Genomic DNA, 13,772 nt, shown 5'->3' with positions numbered 1-13,772 from the left:
TGGCCTGAGCCGTCATGACGGACAATGGTCCCTAGTTTGTGTCCTCTGAATTCACCTCTCTGCTAAGGGAGCAGCCCACATTCAGGCCTCTCTGTGAAGCCAACAAGCAATGGTCACTGCAACCCATTCTCAGTGTTTTATGAAGTTTCTTGTGCCGTCTGTGCTCCTGTAATGTTCTTGCATTTTTTGGCTATGTTGAGCCAAATTCGCACTACCCAATAGGGTGTTGTTGTTCTATGTGAAAAGTAAACATGGCTCTTTCCTAAAGCTATATTTTGGTCTCCACATCTTTACATGCAACACTATCCAACTTTAATTGTTTTTGTAGTATGTTCCAACACCACAGTGTATTTTAAGTAAAAACCAACTTTCTGAATTCAGGGAAAGAGAGAAGTCCTTTAAAAAATATGATGGAATTAGAATGCAAATGGTAACTACCATTATTCCTTAGCAACTGAGAAGCTAAGAAGGACGTTTACCTAAAATACATTTATAAATGAAGACAATCTACAATCTGCACTCTGATAAAGAAAGCAATGATGTGCACTTGACCTAGGACGTAGGACGTAGGACACTGTGGTACACTGAATCTAATGCATGTAAAACAAGATGTTTCTTAAGTCATGCCTATATTAATGATATCACAGTAAGAAATATTTCACAGTAATGTAGCAAGGACATGCACTGCGAGAAATAACATGTTCAAGTACTTGGGTGGAGGTGTACTTCAATGGTGAAGAACCTAAGCTTTGGGTAACCAAAAGGCTGTAGGCTATATTGCAGCTTATGCATGAAATACCTTGCAAACAGGTTTGAAACTTGACTATATTGTGCCAGCGGGCCTCCAGAAATGAAATTAATTTCTAGTGTGTCTCTTCATTTTTTGCAAACGAATAAAGTGTACTGGTTCTTCATAGCATTTTAGTGATGTACATTATACCCTGTTAACCCTACCCACCCTGAAAACCTGGCGTTCAGTCAAGGGGGAAAGCAAGCAAGCCAATCTCAGCACAGGCTTTTCTATGTTTTTTACACATTTTTCTATGAAAAAAAAGTATTTAAATGAAACATAAGCAAAGAATTCACAGATTTTAGTATCCCTGGACGTTTAAGGAACCGATTCTCAGAACAGTAGTTCTTTGGATGTGATTATGTGATTATGGGAATATTTTCCTTGGATAAATAACCTCTTAGAAATCAACAGCCTATTAATTTGTCTCAGACAACCATGGTTAGTAAATGAAGCTTGTTTTTTGGTGTATTTAAAAAAAAATAGCAAGTGTTGTGATGTGAAGAGTGTTGCATTTAATCCTTTGACCGCAAGTATTATATTAGCGTGAAAGTAATTAGTTGTGCCAGCCAAAGTCATGGATAATATGTTTTTATTATGCCTGGGCTTACATAGGAAAATGAAATATATTTTTCTTGAATACATTAAATATATAAATTGGACACATTGGATATACTTTTGTCCATGTGATACTGGAAAAAAAATATTTTAACACTCAACTGCCATTTTAATTTATAGTTTACACTGTGTTCTCTATTTATGTTCTACCCGTCACAAGTCAAATCAAATTTCATTGTAAGGGTTCATCTGAAATTTAATCCAAAATTCGATCTCTCTCTCTCTCTCTCTTTCTCTCTCTCTCCCACACACACACACCCACACACACGCACACACACACAAACACATACATACATACACAGACACACATTTTATGTCACCTCAATGTATCATAATGTTCTCATCATTATATTATGAATATATTTAACTTAATTTATTTCTGACTGAAAACAGAGCATTAAGCATTAAGTTGTGCATCTGAATTGCTAAGTTTCTAAACTACACTGCATTTGCATTTCTGTGCAAAAATTGCTTTCTGAAAAGCTGCACTACTTGAATTGCAGTTAAAAATATGATTTAACCTGAATACATTTAAATTGTGAAATGAAAGATAAAAATGTATTTGGTTGCACTGCTGTTCACTCTGGACCTGAGAGGGTTTGCTAAATATCAAAATGTAAAATGTATACCTTGTACACTTCCCAACAAAATAGTCAGCAATATTAATTTCAAATGTGAAATGTTGTGTACTGTGTGTGTGTATGTATATATCATAGTATTAGTTCACCAGATGGTATACATGTATAATAATCTATAGAAAGACTGTGAGTAATTTAATGTTGTTCACCAGTTTAATCAACAGCAAACCAGACAGTGAGAGAGAAAGGCATTATCATATACACGAGACTATCAATAATGATGTGAAGACCAGTTTTGAACCAAGAGTTGCAAAGTATCCAAAAAAAATAGTGACAAATCCCTTTTAAATTATAAATATGTGTAATAAATATATGCTTTTCAAATATCAAATGTGAGACAACCCAAATCCAAGATTTTTAGGCAGCAAACTGCCATTGATTTCTGTAAGTATATCCTTACTTGACAGCATCGGCTTCTCAAATATTTCTCTTTGAATAGCTATTAATATCTCCCTTCAATAATTGTGTTTGTGGGAGTAGGGTACATATTTGGTAATCCATTTTGGTATTCAGTTCGTTTTTTGGATTAAAAGCTTACCTGTGTTGTCATGCCTCGCTGGCTTGTATATCAACATTAGTGGCATTTGCCATATAACAATGGGTGAGTATCATCTTGCACATTATGACATGTGACTCATTTGAATTAAGTTTCACACTGAATAGATATATAAATGGGACATAATGAGGTGATCAAGGGATACACAACAAAAAACAAACAAACAAACAAACAAAAAACCAAAGTCACTGTATGAACATTCAAATGACTACAAAATAATTTTGGACATTCTGCTAGTTATATGCACTGCAGTATTTGCTGCTGAATATTTATTTTGGACAAAGGTGTGAAGGCTGTTGACCAGCTAGTTTTACAGTTCAGTGACTCAGTGGAATGTAATGTTCCCTAATCTCAGTGCACAGGCTTCATTTAAAAAAACCCACCTTTATGCATTCAATACTTTACGGGCCAAGTTATAATATAATAATTTAGTAAACTTTGGGTAGCAACAGTGCTTTGGAATATGGAATGTTTAATTTGTGTGAGCTAAGATTGCCAATATTGTTTCTTGTAACTTGGTCTTATTTTTATATAAGTACTTTCAGTGGCAGGCTAAGATTGTGCAGTCCTAATGATTTATAGACAGTGCTTTTACGTGTGAGTAACTTGGCATTTTTGCATGTTGAAAATATCTGACATTGTCAGATAATATACATACAGAACTACACCACATGGCTATATTGTGTGGACACCGGACATCCAAGTTTTCATCCAAAATTCTGGCCATTAATATGAAGTTGGTCAAATATTTTATAATGATAAGGCCTCACAGAATTATGAACAGGAGTATCCATTACTAACACAGGGTTTTTCCTGCATTGAAATGTCTTAGGTGGGCAGCCTAAGTGTTTTTTAAAGCAGACATAGTAAGTCGCCAACATGTCAGCAATGTAATCACATTCATCAGTGTGATTTACAGTAGCAGTATTTACAGCATTATTGGCCCTTCAGTATTGGCCCTACATCCTGCGACGTCCTGGCGATGTGGGGCCAGCGAGCAAACGCTCCAAATACTCACATTTTACATGGTAACATTTCCTTGTTATCTTTACTTTTCATTACTGCACAAATCAAGCAGGTTAAAAACCAACACCTTACATTCCAAAACTTCTAAATATGATTGTATTTGCATTGCATTTATCCTATTCACTAGAACAAAGTCCTGTATAAAACTCTTATTGCTTAAACTGAGCATATTAATTATTGAATACAAGCTTTGTTAGCACCCCCTTTTTGTAAATAATACACACTTGTCACTGGAGCATGGTTACTCACCCTCACTACAAAATAAATGCTCTCAGTAACCTCTGCTCTGTGTATTTTGGCAGTAGTTCCACCATTGGCACTACAAACTGTCAATGACTACATCTCTAAGCAAATATCAGTGCATACCATGTCATTTCAGCACTAGCCTAAACTTATTACGATTTTGGTTTATGAACTGCAGCATTTATGCTCACGACGGACTTCCTAAAAACGACCTGGATTCATAGGCCTATGGACCATTATCAATATCGATTAGACGGTGCAATGTGCTGCAAAATGTATATAACATTAGCATGTGGATGGTTTTTGAAATAAATATCAAAAACCATTTAAAATGCCTAAGGTCTTCCCAAAAGAGATTGCATGTAGATTTCAACACCATCTAGTGTCCTAATCTATGAATACTGAAGCCTTCTCCATGACCTCCCTGGTAATCTACCCTCTTGTTTTCTCTTTGAATGGCATTCTGTAAACACATAACAATAACAAATGTTGTTATAGCAACTCAGGCACCGTAACTGCAACAACTGTTATATTTATACAGACGGGGACATTGTGCTCTGTGGCTACCTAGCATTCAATATCCACTAGTATACACTCCTAAAACCAATTCTAACTTTTCAAGGAGCAATACATATTTAACCCTCCGGTTATCTTTAAATTTACTAACATCTTTTATCCATGGGGTCAATTTGACCCCAGCAATTTAAACCTCCAGATAATGATTATAATTGAAATTGTTACCACAAGTTTGTGTCAGGTACTTTATGTTTCTTTGTTGACTACCTAAATAGCCCTTTAAATAAAAAATAACCCCCTCCCCACCCCCCCTTATACATCCAGAACACCTATTACCCAACTATGAAAAAATATGCAAATCACCATTAAATCTCACTGATTGACCTACAATTGGAACGAAAGATCTTTTTGGTGTTTTATTGTTTTTTCTCACTGTCCCCAACATGTCCCCTAACTTTCTTTTTCAGCAGTTCCTCACCCAGGGCATACGATGTGAAAAAATTATCACATGTAATGTTATGACCATTCAGTCCTTCAGCCATATCTAGTACCACCCTCATGCCCTGATTTTTTTCAGGTGCTTCCCCAGGGGATTTACCAGTGTACATCTGCATATTCCAGGCATAGCTGGACTGTGCATCACATGCTGCCCATATTTTGATACCGTATTTGGCCAGTTTGCTTGGTATATATTGTCTGAAGGGGCAGCACGAAACGAAACGCAACCAGACATTCATCCACAGTCACGTGGGGGCCTGGATTGTAAAGAAAGGGTAATTGCTGAACCCACTTGTCCTATACATCCCGTACTGCTGCAAGTCTGTCATGCTCTCGTCGGCCCTGCCTTGTTTCTCTGTCATCAAAGGGTATGACATGGGAGAAAACATGGAATGTCTTTAGAGACATGGTGGCTGGAAATATTGCCCTTCCAGTGTCAGCATTCCAAAGGCTTGCTGTTGCTTCGCCTTTTGACTTGTAGACTCCTGCCAAAATGAACAACCCAATGTAGGCTTGCAAGTGGGTCACACCAACTGCCCCCATACATGCGCTTCCCCTCTAAGTTTGTCATCTCAAGTATATCCTTTTCGATTGATGGTGTTACAAAGAGCTCAGATGCTGATTTTACATCTTGGACCAGCATATCTGGTGGGGCCTGGAACCATTTTGATGACATTAGCAGCACTAAATCTACCCTGTCGTTCAAGTGGGGAGAGGGACCATAATAACTTTCCATTTTTGGAAGGTAGCGTGTCTGCTGGTGGTTGAGAGACAACAGGAGGGTCAAAACTAAGGGTCTCATTCTCATCAGAGGAGTATGCCTCATAATCAGGGTCCTCCTCAACATTATCCTCTGTCTCAGACACATTCTCCTCTATGTCGCTTTCACTGTCAAAGAGCTGTGACAAAACCTCATTGACAGAAAACCTTTGCTTAGAAGTCATTATTATTATTATTATTATTATTATTATTATTATTAATAACCTTTATTTAACCAGGTAAATAAACTCTTGAGATTAAAAATCTCTTTTTCAAGAGTGACCTGGCCAAAATAGGCAGCAGTAAACACAAGAGTTATTAACAATACAACATAAAACAAAAGTACCTGACAAAAAGGAGCAATCAAACCCATAAGATCAATAAAAATAAACAAAAACAATCGGGGAGTCAAAGTAAATAAAATAATACAGAAATTTTCAATTGAGAGAGAGCATAAAGAGAGAGCACACAGAGCACTAAGATAAATGGTTTAGAAGGCTGGTGTGCAAGCTTTTATATGTTTGCTCCTCCACTATGTTGTGTGAACTATCAATGTCCTTGCAGGCACCATATTTCCCCTCCCCCACGGCACGGGAAAGTAAGCTATCAGTGGTTCTAGCACTACTACAGGTATGGTTATGTTAGGTTAGGGCCCTAAAGCAGAGGGAAGTTTTTTGAAGATTATAAAATTGCATGTTATAGTGACCTCAATATCATCCAAAACAACCAAAACAAATGTGTGTAAAATGTTGATATTTCTTATATGTTTTATACAGCTAAAACAGCCTGGGGTCAAATTGACCCCAAAGAGCACCGATGTGTACAAAATGTGTACAGGACATTGAAAACATATCATCATGTTTATTTTATGTTTGCCCAGTTGTCCCCATTAAATTAGGAAACTCATAAAATATGAAGCGAAAAAAAATGATGTCAATCATTTCTTTAGAGATGTTAAACATTGAATGGGGTCAAATTGACCCCACAGATAATAGGAGGGTTAAAATAATAGCTTATAACCAAACATTTGTTCTGGAACCATTGTTTTTTTTTTTCAAAATATTTTTTGAAAGGGCAGAGAGGGCAGCCAGTCTTCTGACTTTATAACCCGTGAGAAAATCTTAAGGGAAATAAACATGAACATGTTAAAGTACATAATCAAATGATTCTACACTCACCGGCCACATCTATATATTTGAATAAATAAAACCTTACCATCTGGAGGGGGAGGTGGGGTGGGAGGGTTGTTGTGAATGGGTTTGTTGTGAGTGGGCAAGTTAACATGTTTTTAATATCAAGACAGTCGAGCAGAGACATGAAATCAGCAGCGAAATTACAGCCCGATAAGTCTAAGTGAATATTAAAATCACCAAACAAAAGTACATTAGGGAGATTATAGCACAGGTACAGATCATTAGGGAAGAAAGCTCAAAGAAGAATGCAGTTGGAGGGTGATATATTATTATGACAGTTGTGGTTTAACACCAGACAGCAACACATTCAAATGAAGAGACAGTTAGTACGATTGCAGCATTTGCTTTGAGATCAGAGCAATTGATAGTAGCAACACTGCCGCCATTAATACAGGGTTTATCAGTTAATCAGGGTAATTGTGTCACGTGCGGGAGGGTAGGACCTAGACGCGGAGTGGAAAAAAACACAGGAACTCAAAAGTAAAGTTTAAACAAAGACTTTACTTAATTTAAAAAAAAAAAAACAGGGAACAAACAAAAGGCCACGAGGGGCAAAACCGCCCCCAGGGCGGAACACAGGCAGGACAGAATATGGGCAGGCGGAACAAACACAAGCAAGAGGGCAGGCGGAACACACACAAGCAAGAACGCAGGCGGAAACAGAAACACAAGGAACCAGCACCCAAGTCAGGAAACAAAGAACTTAAATAGACAAGGGTAACAAGACGCAGGTGAACTCAAAGAACAATCAAACCGGAAAAAGGAGGGGATAACAAGACACAGGTGGGAACAATGATAATTGAATAACGAATAATTAAAACAAATAATACAACTAACACAGGGAGGGAGAACGAACTGAAACACAAAACTGAAGTGCCACCATCTGGCAGCCCAACAAGGAAAAACAGAGACAGAAACATAGAACCATGACACATTGCCTGATTCAAATTGTTTAAAAATTATTCAAATTAAAAAAGGTTGTTGTCATGTTTCAGTCAAACAAATTGTTACACATTCCAGAGTGGGACCAAATGTTATCTGTAAAGAGTATGTGACCTTTGTTGTGAGTGGGCAAGTTAACATGTTTTGTAATAATAAGACAGTTGAGCAGAGACATATAATCAACCGTGACATGAGTCGTCAGACAGGTTTAAACAAGTCTTTAGACAAGTCTTCCTGATCTTATTATTTCAATTTCAATTCAATTCAATTCAATAAGCTTTATTGGCATGGTAAGGGTACACTTACATTGCCAAAGCATACACTCACGTGACAAACATAACAGACAGGCAATAACAGTTTAACTACAATAAACAGAATAAATATAAAATCCAGACCACATAAATAAAATTCTACATCTAGAAGATAACGCATACAAAATGTCAATGAACTATAATAACTTTACTTTTTTTTTGGTGTCATTGTTACTCCCTGTCCCTCAGTGTGTGACAAGTGGCAATGTATTGTGCTGCCAAATACACACATTCCCTTCTTTCTCCCAAAAGGAATGGCAGCTTCTCTGTCTCTGAGTGCATCTCAAATTGTGGGCAGATTTTTTTCATTTTGAGGAAGAACAGTGACCTTGTCTCTCTGTATTTCTCACATTTCGTGAGGAAATGAAGCTCTGTCTCCACCTCTTCAATGTCACAAAGTGAGCACAACCTGTCCTCTCTGGGCAGCCAGGTCTGCCGGTGTCTACCTGTCTCGATAGCCAGGTTGTGTTCACTGAGTCTATATCTTGTCAATATTTTCCTTGTTTTTAAATCTTTCACTGTGGTCAGGTAATCTGCCACAGTGTACTCTCTTTTTAGGGCCCAATAGCATTCTAATTTGCTTTGTGTTTTTGTTTGTGTGTCCCAATAGGTGATGTAATTTTCTTTATGTTTTGCTATAATTTGGTTGACTCTAATTGTGTATGTGGGTATGTGGGTGCTGGTGTTAGGTTCTGTCCTTTTGAGATAGACTGTGATTTGGCTGTGGTCAGACAGAGGGGTTAGTGGCTTGACGGTAAATGCTCTGAGAGAGAATGGATCTAGGTCTGTGACCACATAGTCTACTGTACTGTTACCAAGAGGTGAGCTGCAGGTGTATCTTCCCAAAGAGTCGCCTCACATCCTACCATTGACAATATATAGACTCAGGTCGTGACAGAACTGCAGTAGCTGTCTTCCATTTTTATTAATATGGTGGTCGGAGTTATTTCTGGGTAGGTTTGTTACATTTTTTAGGAGATTTTGTCCAAATATGTGCTTGTTCCCGTCTTCATTGATGAAATCAGGCTGTGTGCCTGTTCATTTAGGCCTCCACAGATCAGCACATTTCCCTGGGCCTGGAAATGGCTGATTTCACTGTGGAGGTTGGAGAACATGTCCTCCTAGTAATAAGGGGATTCAGAGGGTGGGACATAGAATGCGCATAAATATAGTTCATTTTTGGATGCAATTAATTTTTTGCTTATTTTAAACCAAAGATGTGATTCCATTTTTTTATTGCTGTGATGTCATTTTTGAACTCTGATTTGAACCAAATTAGTATACCACCAGAATCTCTTCCATGCTTAGTTAGGGGCATTTTAATTGATGGGACAATTGTTTCTTGGTATTCTGGGGGACAGTGAGTAACGGTATCGGCTCTACACCAAGATTCCTGAAGAATTATCATGTCGATGTTTTTTATCCTCTCTTGGAATTCCAGGGTTGAACTTTTTAAGCCAAAAACAGAGGAGTTCAGGCCCTGGATATTCCACATGCTAATGGAAAATGATTTCTGCATTTATTTTACTTATGGAACTTATGGAACTTATTTGTTTTAAAACATAAAAACAATGCTGGAACATATGAATTATTTATATAATTATTGATATGGTACTAATATTTATACTAAACTAATCCACTTAAAAAAAAATATATATATATATATATATATATATATATATATTTACATTTGTGATTTTAACAATTAGAAAGAAAATTGGTACATTACATATATTAATTTATTTAGCTCATCAGTCTAGTGACTGAGATGATTTCTTATCTCACCCAGGTCCTCTGTGTTCCCTGGGGCCCTGAGTGCCGCTGCGTAGCTGGGGTACCGCTGCTGTGCTGGGCCGGGGGGAGGCTGTGTTAGCCCAGGTCTGGGCTGGCCTGGTTTCTGCTGCCAGGGTATTGGGTGCGGTGGGTAGGCTCCTGGCGATCCTGGTTGGCTGGGCGGATGTTGCTGATGCTGTGGGTGCAGTGGGTAGGCTCCAGATGTTTCTGGTTGGCTGGGCTGGTCTTGCTGATGTTGTGGGTGGGATGGGTAGGCTCGAGACGTCCCTAGTTGCCGCAGCAGGCCTTGGAAGGATACGCTGGCCTCTGGGTGGTCCGGCGATGTGGGGTCCAGGGGAATGAGTGCTGGGAGGCCTCCTGTTGTTCCGGGGGGTGTTAATAGAGGGTCTGCCCAAAGCTGTGTCCTTTAGCATTTTGGCAAAGATGGGAACTGCCTGTTTGTGCAGGTGAACATGGTCATGGAGGTTGTAGGTTCCGAGGGTAGAGTGGTGTGCCAGGTGTACGTTGGCCATAAGAGCACAATCTCGTGAAATTTCAGCGTTCACCTTGTGGACTGTGAGGGGACGAAAATCTCTCCGGGGCAGGAGGGTGGAAATGATAATTTTACTGTTTGGGAAGGCCTCTGTTGCCCTCTCTGCCACTCTCCTGATGGACCCAGCCACCATCTCCTGCTGTGCTCTCAAGTCATTGGTTCCTGTGTGAATTATAATGTGGCTGGGGCTGCCGAGCTGTGATGGGGAAAGTATCTTTAGGGCCTCTGTTGTTGTGGGGCACCAGATTTTTGAAACAGCTCTGCCAGGGAATAACTGCTCCTCATTTATGAATTTCCCGTTTGAGTCAATTAATATAGCAATCTCCGTGCTGGTTGGAGTTGCTTCGGTTGTGCCCTGGTTGCTCTGTGTTGCTGGGGTTTGTGCAGCTGTGACTGTATCCTGAGCAGTGTGTGGGTGCTCATTGTAAGCATGACCTCTCTCTTGCTGAGCTTCTCTTCTCTCTCAGTATGATGTGAGTTCCTGATCTCAGATGCCAACTGTTGAAAAACACTTTAAAATCCTGGGCTTATTTTGTTTTGCAATCTACGTGTGTGCCAATTTGTTTTCAGATTGCCCTGATTCTTTGGGTTTAACCAAGCCCTGTGACACTCCTTCACTATCAGTCGGTAGATAGAGAAAAGGGTGAGGTAACATGAATGTTTGCTGATAAGGACATTTTGTACAGTAGCCAAGTGAACATGTCGTTAGTAGAAAAGATTTGCATGAGGCTGAGGCAGGATTCAACTCTCAAACTTTACGATTCCAAAGCAACAACGTTAGCAGTGAGCCACCAAGAAAGCAGTCATGAATTTTCCTTCTGAAATGTGCTTGTGGTTTTAAAGAAGGCAGACTCAGCTCTGGGTTGTATTCCTTGTGGCCTGGCTATATTGTAGCCGGCTAGAAAATGTTCACATTGAAAGCAAATGTAGTGTTAACTGAAGTACACAGTGTATACGTTCGGTGAAAGACAGGCTAGATTTGGTGCAGAAGTATCTAGAAGGATAATACAGTTGCAAAAGCAATAGTTGAAAAGTAATCGACAAATATGAGTGAGGAAATAAGCGTGCATAAGAAATTAGTCATTTGGGCGAGTTTCAGGTGGGATTCAATCCTGAGGCTCAGCAGTCCCAAGTCCGCAGTGTTACCAGTGAGCCACAAACTTACTAGCTGTCCTGACTGGAAATTTAGAAAAAAGATATAAGTCCATTTTATGTGTGTATGTGACATTTTGTTTGGCTGGTGTAGGTAAAGGATTGGCTTGTGTAGGTAAATGTCCAATGGGGAGACATATTGTTTGTGGGCTTGCAGCATTGTGATGATGTAATCGGGCAGGAAAAAGAAGAAGAAGGAGAAGAAGGAGAAAACGCAAAAAGTTTGGGGCTTTATTGTACGGACGTGTTAAGTTTGAGAATTCTGTCTGTTGAAATAGGATCAGAAGGTACAGAAATGAATGTTTTTAAGGTCTGAGAGTCTGTGGTCAGTGTGGTTATTTCTGTAGGGAACCTTGGAAAGTGCCAGACTCTCGGTGCAGTATAGGTATGAGGCATGCCACCCAAACAAGGGCATAACTTGAGGGAGCGGCAAACAAGGGTGTAACTTGGTGGGGCGGCATGGGCATGGCATACCTGCCATTCCAATTAGTGGTTTTGCATAAAAGAATGGGTGATTCTCATCTTGCAGGTCGTAACTTGTGACTCATTTAATACTGAAATGATTCATGGGACATAATGAGGTGGATCATGGGATACATAAAAAAAAAAAAAAAATCACTGTATGAACATTCAAATGACTACAAAAAAACAATGCTTGCACACCCATAAACACACATGCACATGCACACGCGCACACACACACACACATTTTATGTGACCTCAGTGTATTTATTATAGCCGCGTTTCCACCGAAATTACCCGGAACTTTCAGTCCCAGGAACTACTTTACCAGGAACTAAAAGGTTCCTTCAGCCAATGGTTGTCTGCGTTTCCACCGGGGTCTAAAGTACCGCGAAGATTAGGCAAATTAGCCCACTGACGTTGTCGTCGGTCCATCTGTCATATGATTTCTTCTGTAACCCCATACTACCACCGAAGTAGCCTACATTATTTTCTAATAACCGGGACAGCCCGGAGGGGTTTATTCCACTTATATACAACGGGTTACCAACAATGACTATATATGGTTACTTTTGTATTTATTGATTTTCATATATCCTCTCAAACACATTCATTAACAGCAGAAAACATGCACACGTTGTAAACAATTAGCTGTTTTATTACTTTCTCGTCGTCAATTCCATATAGGCTAATCGCAAAATGAAAAGAATAGAACGAAAACTCGGACTTGCGTGAAAATGTAAATTAGTAGTGGTACAGCCACCGTTTGCTTTCCTTCGAAGTTACTGCTAGCCGAGCAGCAAAGTGTGCCCTCCAGATGCGAACCATGCACCATAAAAATGAGTCCATAGTCTTCCTGGTCTTTTCGTGGAATTGAAAAATGGCAGTAAAATTGAGTAAAATTACGGCAGTCTGAAAAAGCTAAAGGGAAGATTACTAGAATTAACCTGTTATTTTACCCGGATAAAAAGTGCGGAAGGTGATTTCCAGTTTGCTTGTACTGTATCACCAATGTTAATTATGCAGAACTACCGCATACCTCACATAACTGTATCAAACGTTTTGAGTCAATTACAACGGGCTAACAAAGAAAATCCGGAAGAAAATATTCAGCAACCGAATTAATCCGTTTGAATGTTTTGGTAGCCTACGTAATATGCTGTCCCAGCACGAATGCTTAGCATTTTATAAAACGAATACTAAAGCAAGAAAAGAACAGAAGAGCACACGTTATAATTCCAAGACGTTGATAGGCTATAACCAAAAGTAGGCTACTGCGCCGCATAACATACAAGTTTGATTTGAAGTTATTATGAAAATAAATTGGTTTGCCGCTGCATATTTTCAAACATGGCGGGTAATGGCGGAAAATAAATACAACACAAACGCTACGAGTACTCGACCAATCAGAAATGTTCAGCGCTGCAAGCTCCACCCAAAAGGTTCCTGTACTTTCGAAAAGTACTACCCCCCGAGCAGGAACGTTTTGGGGGGTAAAACAAAGCCCCCAGAACTAAATTTAGACCCTAGTTCCTGCGGTGGAAACGCACTGAGTTCCTCAAAAGGTTCCTAGTTCCGGGGTATAGTTCCTGCGGTGGAAACGCGGCTTATAATGCTCCCCATCCACGTCTCCAGGTATGATCTGACCTGTCGCTCAAATAAGTGTGCTGGTGCCTGTACATGGGCCTTCCCCCATATCTATCACCCCTCCACATGGGTAAAAAGGACGTTGATGCCCATCC

The sequence above is a fragment of the Anguilla rostrata genome, chromosome 6, assembly GCF_018555375.3.
Source record: "Anguilla rostrata isolate EN2019 chromosome 6, ASM1855537v3, whole genome shotgun sequence".
In the NCBI taxonomy this organism is placed as follows: Eukaryota; Metazoa; Chordata; class Actinopteri; order Anguilliformes; family Anguillidae; genus Anguilla; species Anguilla rostrata.
The sequence above is the reverse complement of the archived record's forward strand: the minus strand, read 5'-3'. Positions refer to the sequence as shown.